The sequence below is a fragment of the Lonchura striata genome, chromosome 4 (genome assembly GCF_050655825.1).
Source record: "Lonchura striata isolate lonStrDom1 chromosome 4, ASM5065582v1, whole genome shotgun sequence".
NCBI classification, from domain to species: Eukaryota; Metazoa; Chordata; class Aves; order Passeriformes; family Estrildidae; genus Lonchura; species Lonchura striata.
The window spans coordinates 72,070,937-72,079,823 of record NC_140706.1 but is presented as its reverse complement, the minus strand read 5'-3'; the positions used below and the strand labels follow the sequence as shown (position 1 = coordinate 72,079,823).

Below are 8,887 nucleotides of genomic sequence, written 5' to 3'. Positions count from 1 at the left end.
AAAGCTTTTTCAGATTAGACAAGAGAAGAAAAGCAGAAAGACCTCATAACCTACTATCCCAGGTTGGGAGTTTATGCGACAGGGCTTTTGGCACATGGAAAAGCATGGCCACATTTTTTCCAGAAGGAGCCAACTTCATTTCTCAGACTTTGAAGCAGGTCCAAAAGAGAGAGGGTCCAAGAGAGCCTAAAATAAGGATAAAAACAAACAAACAAACAAACAAACAAACAAAAAAAAAAAAAAAAAAAAAAAAAAAAAAAAAAACAGGCAAGGTTCTATTAAGAAAAAGACATGGCCTTTTTAATTTCTCCAAACTTAAGTCTGTAACGTTTTTCATTCCCTCTCTTCATGCAGCTCAGGGTGCCTAGGTCTTAGTCACAACTCCTACAGGTCCCTACAGTTATCTTCTTTTTTTGTAGGATTTTCTTTTTCTCTGGATGCACAGAAGCTCCCTTCAAGAAGCAACAAGTACTATGAACCCTTTGAGGTTGTTGACATAAATTCCTTCTGCATCCATAATGCCAGGCATGTGCATGAGAATCCTAAAATCCACTTACTTCACACAATCAAAAAAAATTAGGATTATTAGTTTAAATATAGCTTTCCAGGTGAAGGCACATTAAATGCCAGACTAAAGAGTTTTATTTTGGCAGCGACAGCAGGATCGTAGTCCCTAGGGCTGGGTGTAGGAGTTTGGCAGCTCAAGACACTCAGACAGATGCCTTCTGCTTCCTGCTTTCAGTCATCCAAGTACCTCTGCTAGTTTGCTATTCCAGCCACCTGTCTGTTTTACTGATATGACAAGGCTTGCAAAAATGAAGCAACATAGAAGCATACTTTATCCATTTTCTCCAGGACTGATTTTGTTATAATAAATAAAAAGACAGTTTGGTTTATTAAATCATGGGGCATGGTGGGGGGGAGAAATAAGACTAGACAACAGGGAAAACACAGAGAAGATATCTTACAGAGCCTGTGCAAGACAGAACAAATACATCCCAAAGTGCAGCAAAGTAATCACCTGAAATTTCAAAACTCAAAGGCATATTTGGATTTAATCTTCAGCATATGGACCTACATAAGGTCACTAAAGTAAGCATCTCTACAGAAAATGCCTCTCCTACAGCTTTCCTGCATGCAGTTGACATATTTTTTTTTGATAGGGCATGTTTTTTCTCATTATTATGAACAGCATCAGGACTCCCTGTTACTTGCATGGTAGCTGTAACCCAGGTGATTTCAGTGGAGACAGAGCACGTAACCATGGTAATAAGTCCAGAGGTGCCTGTAACTTTTACTGGCCTTATCCTGTCTGTATAGACATAAGAAGCAAATAATCTGTCATCAGTATTTACTCATCCCCCTCATGGTAACACCTCAGTACCTCATAATCTTTAATGCACTTGCCCTCACAGTATCTGAGGCAGTTTTGATGGATCTTTTTCAGAGATGTGAACTTCAGGAGAGGATTTGACGTGGGCTTGGTCTGCCTCTCATTACCTCTCTTTACCATTTGTAAGGTAGAGAAAAATATCACTTCAGACGCCTGTAGCAGGTCAGGAAATCAAACTCAATTCTCTCTCCCTGAAACAAGGGTTGTCCCCAAGCTCTATGTGCAATTTCCACGGCAGAAGCTCCCCTAGATCAGGACCAGGAACAAGGATGGGGTTCTGAGTTTTTCTGGAGGGCACCAGGATTCCCACCATGCCTCCATTTTATTAATCCCCACAGGCCACCAGGTGCTGTGCAAAAGGAACAGTTGTCAAAAGGAAGCTGGCATCACACAGCTCACTGATACGTTTCTTCTCCTTTGGCACCTTCTCTCTTACTTCTTGGTCTTTTCAGACAAAGTTCTTTAAAGCTCCACGTGAAAAGTAAATTAGCATCAGCTCATTCTGCCTCCTATCAAAAACTGTAAATACCACATTCCCAATTATGCATATTCTCTGACTTGAACTTTATGCTGAAGTGGCTGATGTGCCTTGGCATTGCATCTCTAAGGCAGACCATGTGTAGTAATTAATAATTCTCTATTGACAACCTGGGCTGAGGAACCATTATACCCCTGCAAGCATTTCAATAGCTACCCATAACGATCCCCTTACCAGGAAGTTATTCCAATTTTAGACTTTAGACTTCAAAATTTCTTGAAGAAAAAAGTATTCAAAGGGAATTAAAAACGTTACTACCTCAATCACTCTGCTGCAGACCAGCATAAACAGAAAAAAGGGAATAGGATTATCCTCCAAATACCTAATCTGTTTTATCTGGCCTCACTGTCTCAGTCCATCCTTAAGATTGGCACCAGCTGCTCCCAAAACATGTTAGCCAAGTGATATGGTGAAGTTTCCACCAGAGTGGTCCAAATGCAGTACTGTTCCTGCAGAGGATGTTCTGCCAAGATTTTCCTTTCATTTCCATGTACATACTTCTCATCTCCTTCCTCTTCTGCCCTTAGTTTCACCCTGAGTTCTTTTATGGCTAAATTTAAACTCTCATCACTGATTCCACATGAGGCAACTGAACTGGGTTGAGGGAGACGCTCTGAAAACACTCGGAGGACATGTTTTTCTCTCCTGTACCTGCAAGGTCACTTCCTACACACAGAGATCACAGACTTTATTCTGTCTATTTGTTAAACCAAAAGCATTGTTTTGGATTTCCCTTGAGTGAGCGATATCCCCAACAGTCAGGCAAATCTGGATATTCACATTTGCAGTCTACCACCTTAGCCATATCTCTTACTTCAGTAACTAAGTTAATGCCACATTTGCATGCTCTCAGCAAAACTCCCACATGAAAAGCAGGCCTTTTCCTCCTTTTGCTCTTCTCCTTTGTCCTGGAGCCTATGACAAAGACTGCAACAGGAGCAGCTGGCAGTGTGAAAGAGATTCATTCTGATGTCACAAATAGTACTGAAAATAAGGGAGGGGACTCATCAGGGCTTTTCATGACAATCTCAAGATTGGAATTGCACATTCTTGCTCAGAAACAGGAACTACCACATCCATAATTCCCGAGCAGCAACATGTATTCTCTGGCAGAGAGGTAAATATTTGTGCTGTGCTCCCAGCACTTTAACAGTAAAAGTACAGATGACTGCTGAATACAAATCCCAGAATATTACTTACTACATTAATCAAAACCCATTTATTTTAGAAATAATCTCAGAGAAAATGAATGCCTCACCTGTAGCCCTAGACAGATGTTCTGTTGCTGTAAGGACACTTTGTAGATTTCTACTCAAGCAGATAATGAAATATATGAACTGCTACACATGAATATATTTGTCTAATCTGATGGGTTCTTGCCTTGTTTATCTCCTTAGGACTCTTTTAGAACTTCAATCAGGAAATAATAAGTAATCCAAATCAATTTGGATTTTCCCCACCTTAAGTTTCTAAGCTCCTCATTTTCCTTGCAGTCCTGGTAAGCCAAAAAGCCAGGTTTGGTTACCATCTGATCTGTGTGGAAACAAGCACCAAAAGGAAATGAAGAAATGTTTATGGTTTATTTATGCATACTGGGGGGCGGGGAGAGAAAGGAAAAAGTAGCATAAATCAGCTAGCTGTTGTGAAAAACTGACAAAAATTAGAGAAGAAATGGTAAAATGGCAGCCAGGAGAAAAGTACATGTAGAAATCATACCCTGACCTACTGCAGCAAATGCAGATACATTCTTGTGCCCTCAGCTTAGAGACAGGCATCTCCTGGCACAATTTCTCTTGTTACTTTCAACTAACCAAGTAATCTGCCAAATCAAAAGCATCATCCCCATCCCTATTATCTCATCATTCTCATTGCAACAGCTGAACCTTTCAGGCAGAACTGAAAGTCTTAAATATAACTCAGGGAATCTTAGAAAATTTGATTAGAGAATCTCCTCATTCTATCCAAATGTTGTAAATTATATGGTGTCTTTGTGAAAGGATGTGAGGAGCTACCTCCACAGTCATTCAATAAATAGCATTAGGGCTGGTCATGAGCCCCACACATTGATGTGGAAAAAGCACAGTAACAGCACCAAAGGGGAGGTAGACCAGGGTTGTAGGAAAGGTATTAATATTTTATCAGGCTAATGCTATAACGTTATGGCATTGTGATTGAAATCTGTGTGCTAGTATTGAGCAAGTCAGACTTGCATTTTCAGCTCTACTGTACACTCACATCATTGTATTGCTTTGGCTCAATTGTGTTTAATTATTTGTTCATACAACAGTGGCTTCATTATTCCCCCGGGAAATAAGACTGGATTGTCAGTATATATGGCCACATTTCTATTTATTTCCATTAGGTGCTTATGCACTAAAACAACACAATAATCATAGCTTTCCCTTGACAATTGTTCTCCAGCTTTACACAGAAAAGGGCTGCTGACCACCACCTGCAAATCTTACAACATATATTTACAGGAAGCTCACATTCCGTAAAAAGTAGTCATAAATACTCTGATTAGTGTAAATGCAATCATCAGCAAATGGTACCACAAATAGAATCTAGCGCAATGCATTATTATAATCTGTCCTGCTCACTGTAATCCACAATTCATTTTATTCATTTGTGCATTTTTTTCTTTCAGGCCTAGATTTCTTTTCAGCTGAGACCAAAAGATGGAAGAGGGAAATTAAGTGTTTTCATCTTTCTTTAGACATGTAGTAATAGAGTCTGTATTCCTATGAGAATATGCAGGTATTGGTAGTCATTAGCTAAGGATGCAGCACCCAGCACCTGGAGCATGTGTCAAATGTTACTGCAGGGCTCTTCCTCCAGTAGCAGACTGCATATTAAAGTCAGTTCTGCAGTTTCTTTAGAGAGGTTATTGCAGGCAGAATTAAATCTACATTTTACCTACTTCTACTGAAATCACATCTTTGTTTACTCCATAAATATACTTTTCAAATGTGCCTATTTACAGGCAATAAGCATTACTTCAGCAAGGCAACACAGATTGCCTCATCCCAACCCTTGGCCAGCCCAAGAATATTGTATGGCCCTCGCCTTCTTTTGAGATGATGTTGGAAATGCCATCCACTTGGTTTCAGAACAAGAAATACCTCAGAATACCCTTAAAACACAATAAAAATACCCTACTTTAAAAAAAAATAAATAAATCTGCCCGCACCTCAAACTTGCGGCGCCCCGACAGCGCCGGGGGAGCGCCCCACGCTGACCTCAGGAGCCCGGGCCGGCTGCGGGCTGCAGTGCCGCGCTCTGCCCACACGGCGGCAGCACCGCCGCAGCCACAGTGGGGCCGCCGCTCGCCCCGGGGCCGCGGGCGGGGCGGGGCGGGGCAGGGCAGGGCGGGCGCGATCCCCTCAGGAACATCTACTGCAGCAGCGATCCCCTCAGGAACATCTCCTGCAGCAGCGATCCCCTCAGGAACATCCCCCGCAGCAATGCTCCGCTGCTGCGGGACGGGTTTGTCCCGGCTCTCCAGGCTCCCCGGGATCGTGTGCCGGGGAATGAAGCCCGCGCCGCGCTCCTATGGGCAGGACTGGGCTCTGCTTCCCGGGAGCAGCGGGATGGGGTCCCTGTGCCACCCCGGGCGTCGCACGGAGAAGCCGCTCCCGTGGTACGGCCGAGGGTCAGGGGGAAAACATGAACAGTCCTGGTGGAAACCGATGGAAAAACAAATTTGGTTTGGTTTTGGACTTAACATGTTCCCCCTGACCCCCACCTGGTCCAGGTGTTTTGCCTTAGGGAACAGGAGACAGAAGGGGAAATGGAGAAAAAGATTATTCATTACCCTAAAAGGGACGAGCTTTCTATTTGATTTGATATTTCTATTGATTTCCTGATGCACCTGGGATGATTTGGGTCTCAGGAGGCACCTGGGAGCCTCCGTTTGTGTCCTGGGCGGGGCCGTGGCTATAAAAGGGGTAAAGGCTGGAGGAAGGGGGTTCCGGGGGAGAGGAGCAGTGGCTGGGATCGGCGGTGCCCTGGGCATTTGCATCTGGGAGCGGCCGCCGGTTTCCCGATGGGAGCCCTGGAAACGGAGCTGGGAGTCCGTGAGAGATGCGAACGCTGCAGCTGGAGCGCTGAGAATGGAGGCTCTGCCGAGAATGTCGTCTGGTGAGTCTCCCGATGTCCCGTAGCTAATGCTGTGCTGGCACCGAGTCCCCTCATTCCGATTTAAACTCTCTGAAATTACAAATTGGATACAAAATGCACGTGGGAAGCTTCATGTTCCCAAGGAAATGCTTTAGGGATGTGCAGCTTCTGAACTGCAGCAATAATCCCCGCTCCCACAGAAACCTGCTGGGCCGTGGTTCTAGAGTTTGAGTGCCAGAAAAGTGGCACCTTCAGTGCCACCCTGACAGGGATTTCCCTGGGAGCTCTCAGGATCAGGAGGAAATGGTGTTCCTGCCCCTCTGGGAAAGCAGGGAGCAGGATCAGTGCTGCAGCTGTGTCTTTTTCCTGCTCTCCACAGCTGTTCCAGGGATGCCCTGGAGTGCTCTGGCTCATGCAGGATAATCTGTGTTTAGAGCTTCCCCCGTGCCTGGGTGCGCAGCTGGGCCAGTCACTGGGCTCCCGTGGAACCCCTGGAAAAGCCCTTCGTGCTGCTGAAATGGCCCCAGGACAAACCTTCCCAAGCTGGAAGCAAAGCCAGGGGCAGGGAGGGAAATCCAAGAGGGTGGTGGAAGGGCTTTCTCCAGCTCTGGACGCCCTCAAGGCAGGGGTGATTTTTAGGAGTTGTTAAATGCTGCAGCAGCTCCCTCCCTGTGCGAGAGCTGCCTCAGCTTGGGCGAGTGTGAGGATGTCCAGCTCTCCTTAGGGCTTGGAGCAGGGCAGGGTGCAGAGCTTGTTTAAACACTTCTAATATCAAAATACATTAACATTGAGGAGATAACACACAAAACTCTGTTGCGAGCATGGGTGCAAGCTGTCTTTATTAAAAATCACATTGACGGTGTTTTATCAAACCACTGTGAGGACAGAATGTGTCCAAAAAGCTTCACTAACCCCTTGTTCTTCTGCTGGTAGGGCAGCGTCTGACCCCAGGTCTCGGGGCTGCGTGGAGATTCCTCCCTGGAGCAGGGTCACCCCGTGAGGAAGAGCCACAGAGGTTCAGTTCTAGGACCAGGTGAGGAGCTCTTTTACTTAGCAATTGCTTTTGCTGGTTTTAATGTCACAGCTCCAGTGTTCCTTCAGACACTGTGCCCTGCAACAGCACTCGCAGCTCCTGGGCTGGGCAGGGAGCAGCTCTGCTGTGGGAAATGGACCTGTAGAAAATTGTCAGAGTTTGACAGGAGGTTTACATAGTATCTATCTGCATGGAAATTTTGAGGTTAGAAATGCCATAGAATAGGACAGGCATTGTTGAGAGGGAAATGGAACTAGAGACAAGTTTTAAAGGATGAGTTTGTAAATGAGACTATATACTTTAGAGAAATAGAACTATGAATGATGCATTGTAATAAGATTCATGAGGGGTAATTTTAGATGATTAGTTTTAAGGCATTTACAGCATGGTGTAGCAAAAGCTGATAGGCCAAGAAATGCTTATAATGTATTGTAATTAGGAAATAGTTGGCTTCTGATTGTGATGGCGTGAATTATAACATCTGTATTGTCTCACCCTTCACATGAGACTGAAAATGGAATAAAAGTTTTAAAAACACTTCTCAGTTGCCTTATTTCTGGGTCAGAAAAGGGCATAATCTGATAAACTGGTGCATTGTGTGCGGAAGATTTATCTCTCTCAATGTCCTATTCCATAGCATTTCTAAGTCAGCATTTCTTATCTCAAATTCTGCATACAGATGCACACTGTGTGAGCCTTCTGTCAAGCTTTGAGAATTCTCTACAAATCCATTTCCCACATTCCAGGGCAGGGCTTTCAGTCCCATCAGTGCCCATTTAAATCAAGCTTGTGTCATATTTCCATCAGTCTCCCTGGCTGGCACCCTGGGTCCCACGGGACAGAGCTGTGTGAAGGTCCAGTCCCGTCTGTACCAGTCCTGCCAGCGTTTCCAGCAGCAGCTGCTGGAGGCACCAAGGGCTGCCCTTGGAGCCTGGGTTTTACAGAGGGTTACAAACTCTACCATACAGGCTCCAATGTTTATTTTGAACACTGATCCTACAGCTGGAGAGGGATTAGAGGCAGCTCTTGGGGCCAAAACAGGTTTTGTCCCACAAAGATCCACTGAACTTCCTGAGAGAGCACACAGGTGATGCACTGGACTTTGGGGCTAATAGTTACTGTTGCCGGGTGATTATTGTAAGGTTGAACTGAAGTGATCTTAGGGGTTTTTTTTGGTATGTCAAGTGACCCTACCAACACAGAATTGGAATAACTGAACTTCAGGACTCTGCACTTAATTCTTTTAATGTGTTTGTGTGGGTGCAGGAAATGCCAAACCCCAGAGCAGTTCTGTGTCTGTAACATCAAGTGCAACATCTTTAAAACCAAGTGCTCAGTGTGGGCTTTTCCCGTGGATGCAGACGGTCTCAAAGCTTTTCCTGTGTCCCAAAAGTCAGAAGGAGCCTGCCAGGAGCAGCTTTCACTGCCTGTCCAGGATTTCAGTTTGCTGCTGGAGTCTTCCCTCCATCTTCCCTCGGGTTTTTGTGCCAAAGGGGATCTGAGGGATAAATTATTTTTTTGTTTTAAATTGGTATTTTTATATTAAGAGTTAAAAATGTAAGGGTCTTTTAATTATATGGAATATTTGCAATGTTTTTAATTGGTATATTAATTAAGTAAAGAATGGATTTTTTTCAGTAGTGATAAATACAAAGTATTTAAACTTGAAACTTTATCTAAAGTTACTTAAATGTTTGCTTTAGGTTGGTGAATAGGTAAAGTAATTAATTAAAAGTAAATAAAGTAAATATAGTAGAAGTATAATATTTGATATTATTTAATAACTTTAAAAATACAAAATTCT

The 8,887-nt window shown here is 44.0% G+C and overlaps 1 long non-coding RNA gene across 1 annotated transcript; it reads left to right on the top strand.

The window, feature by feature from the left end:
* Nucleotides 1–275: 275 nt before the first annotated feature.
* On the top strand, nt 276–8,487 carry LOC146767724 (uncharacterized). The gene is made up of 3 exons (XR_014954971.1): nt 276–6,071; nt 6,984–7,083; nt 8,350–8,487. It is a non-coding gene; the product is annotated as an uncharacterized LOC146767724 (long non-coding RNA).
* The last annotated feature ends 400 nt before the right edge of the window (nt 8,488–8,887 follow it).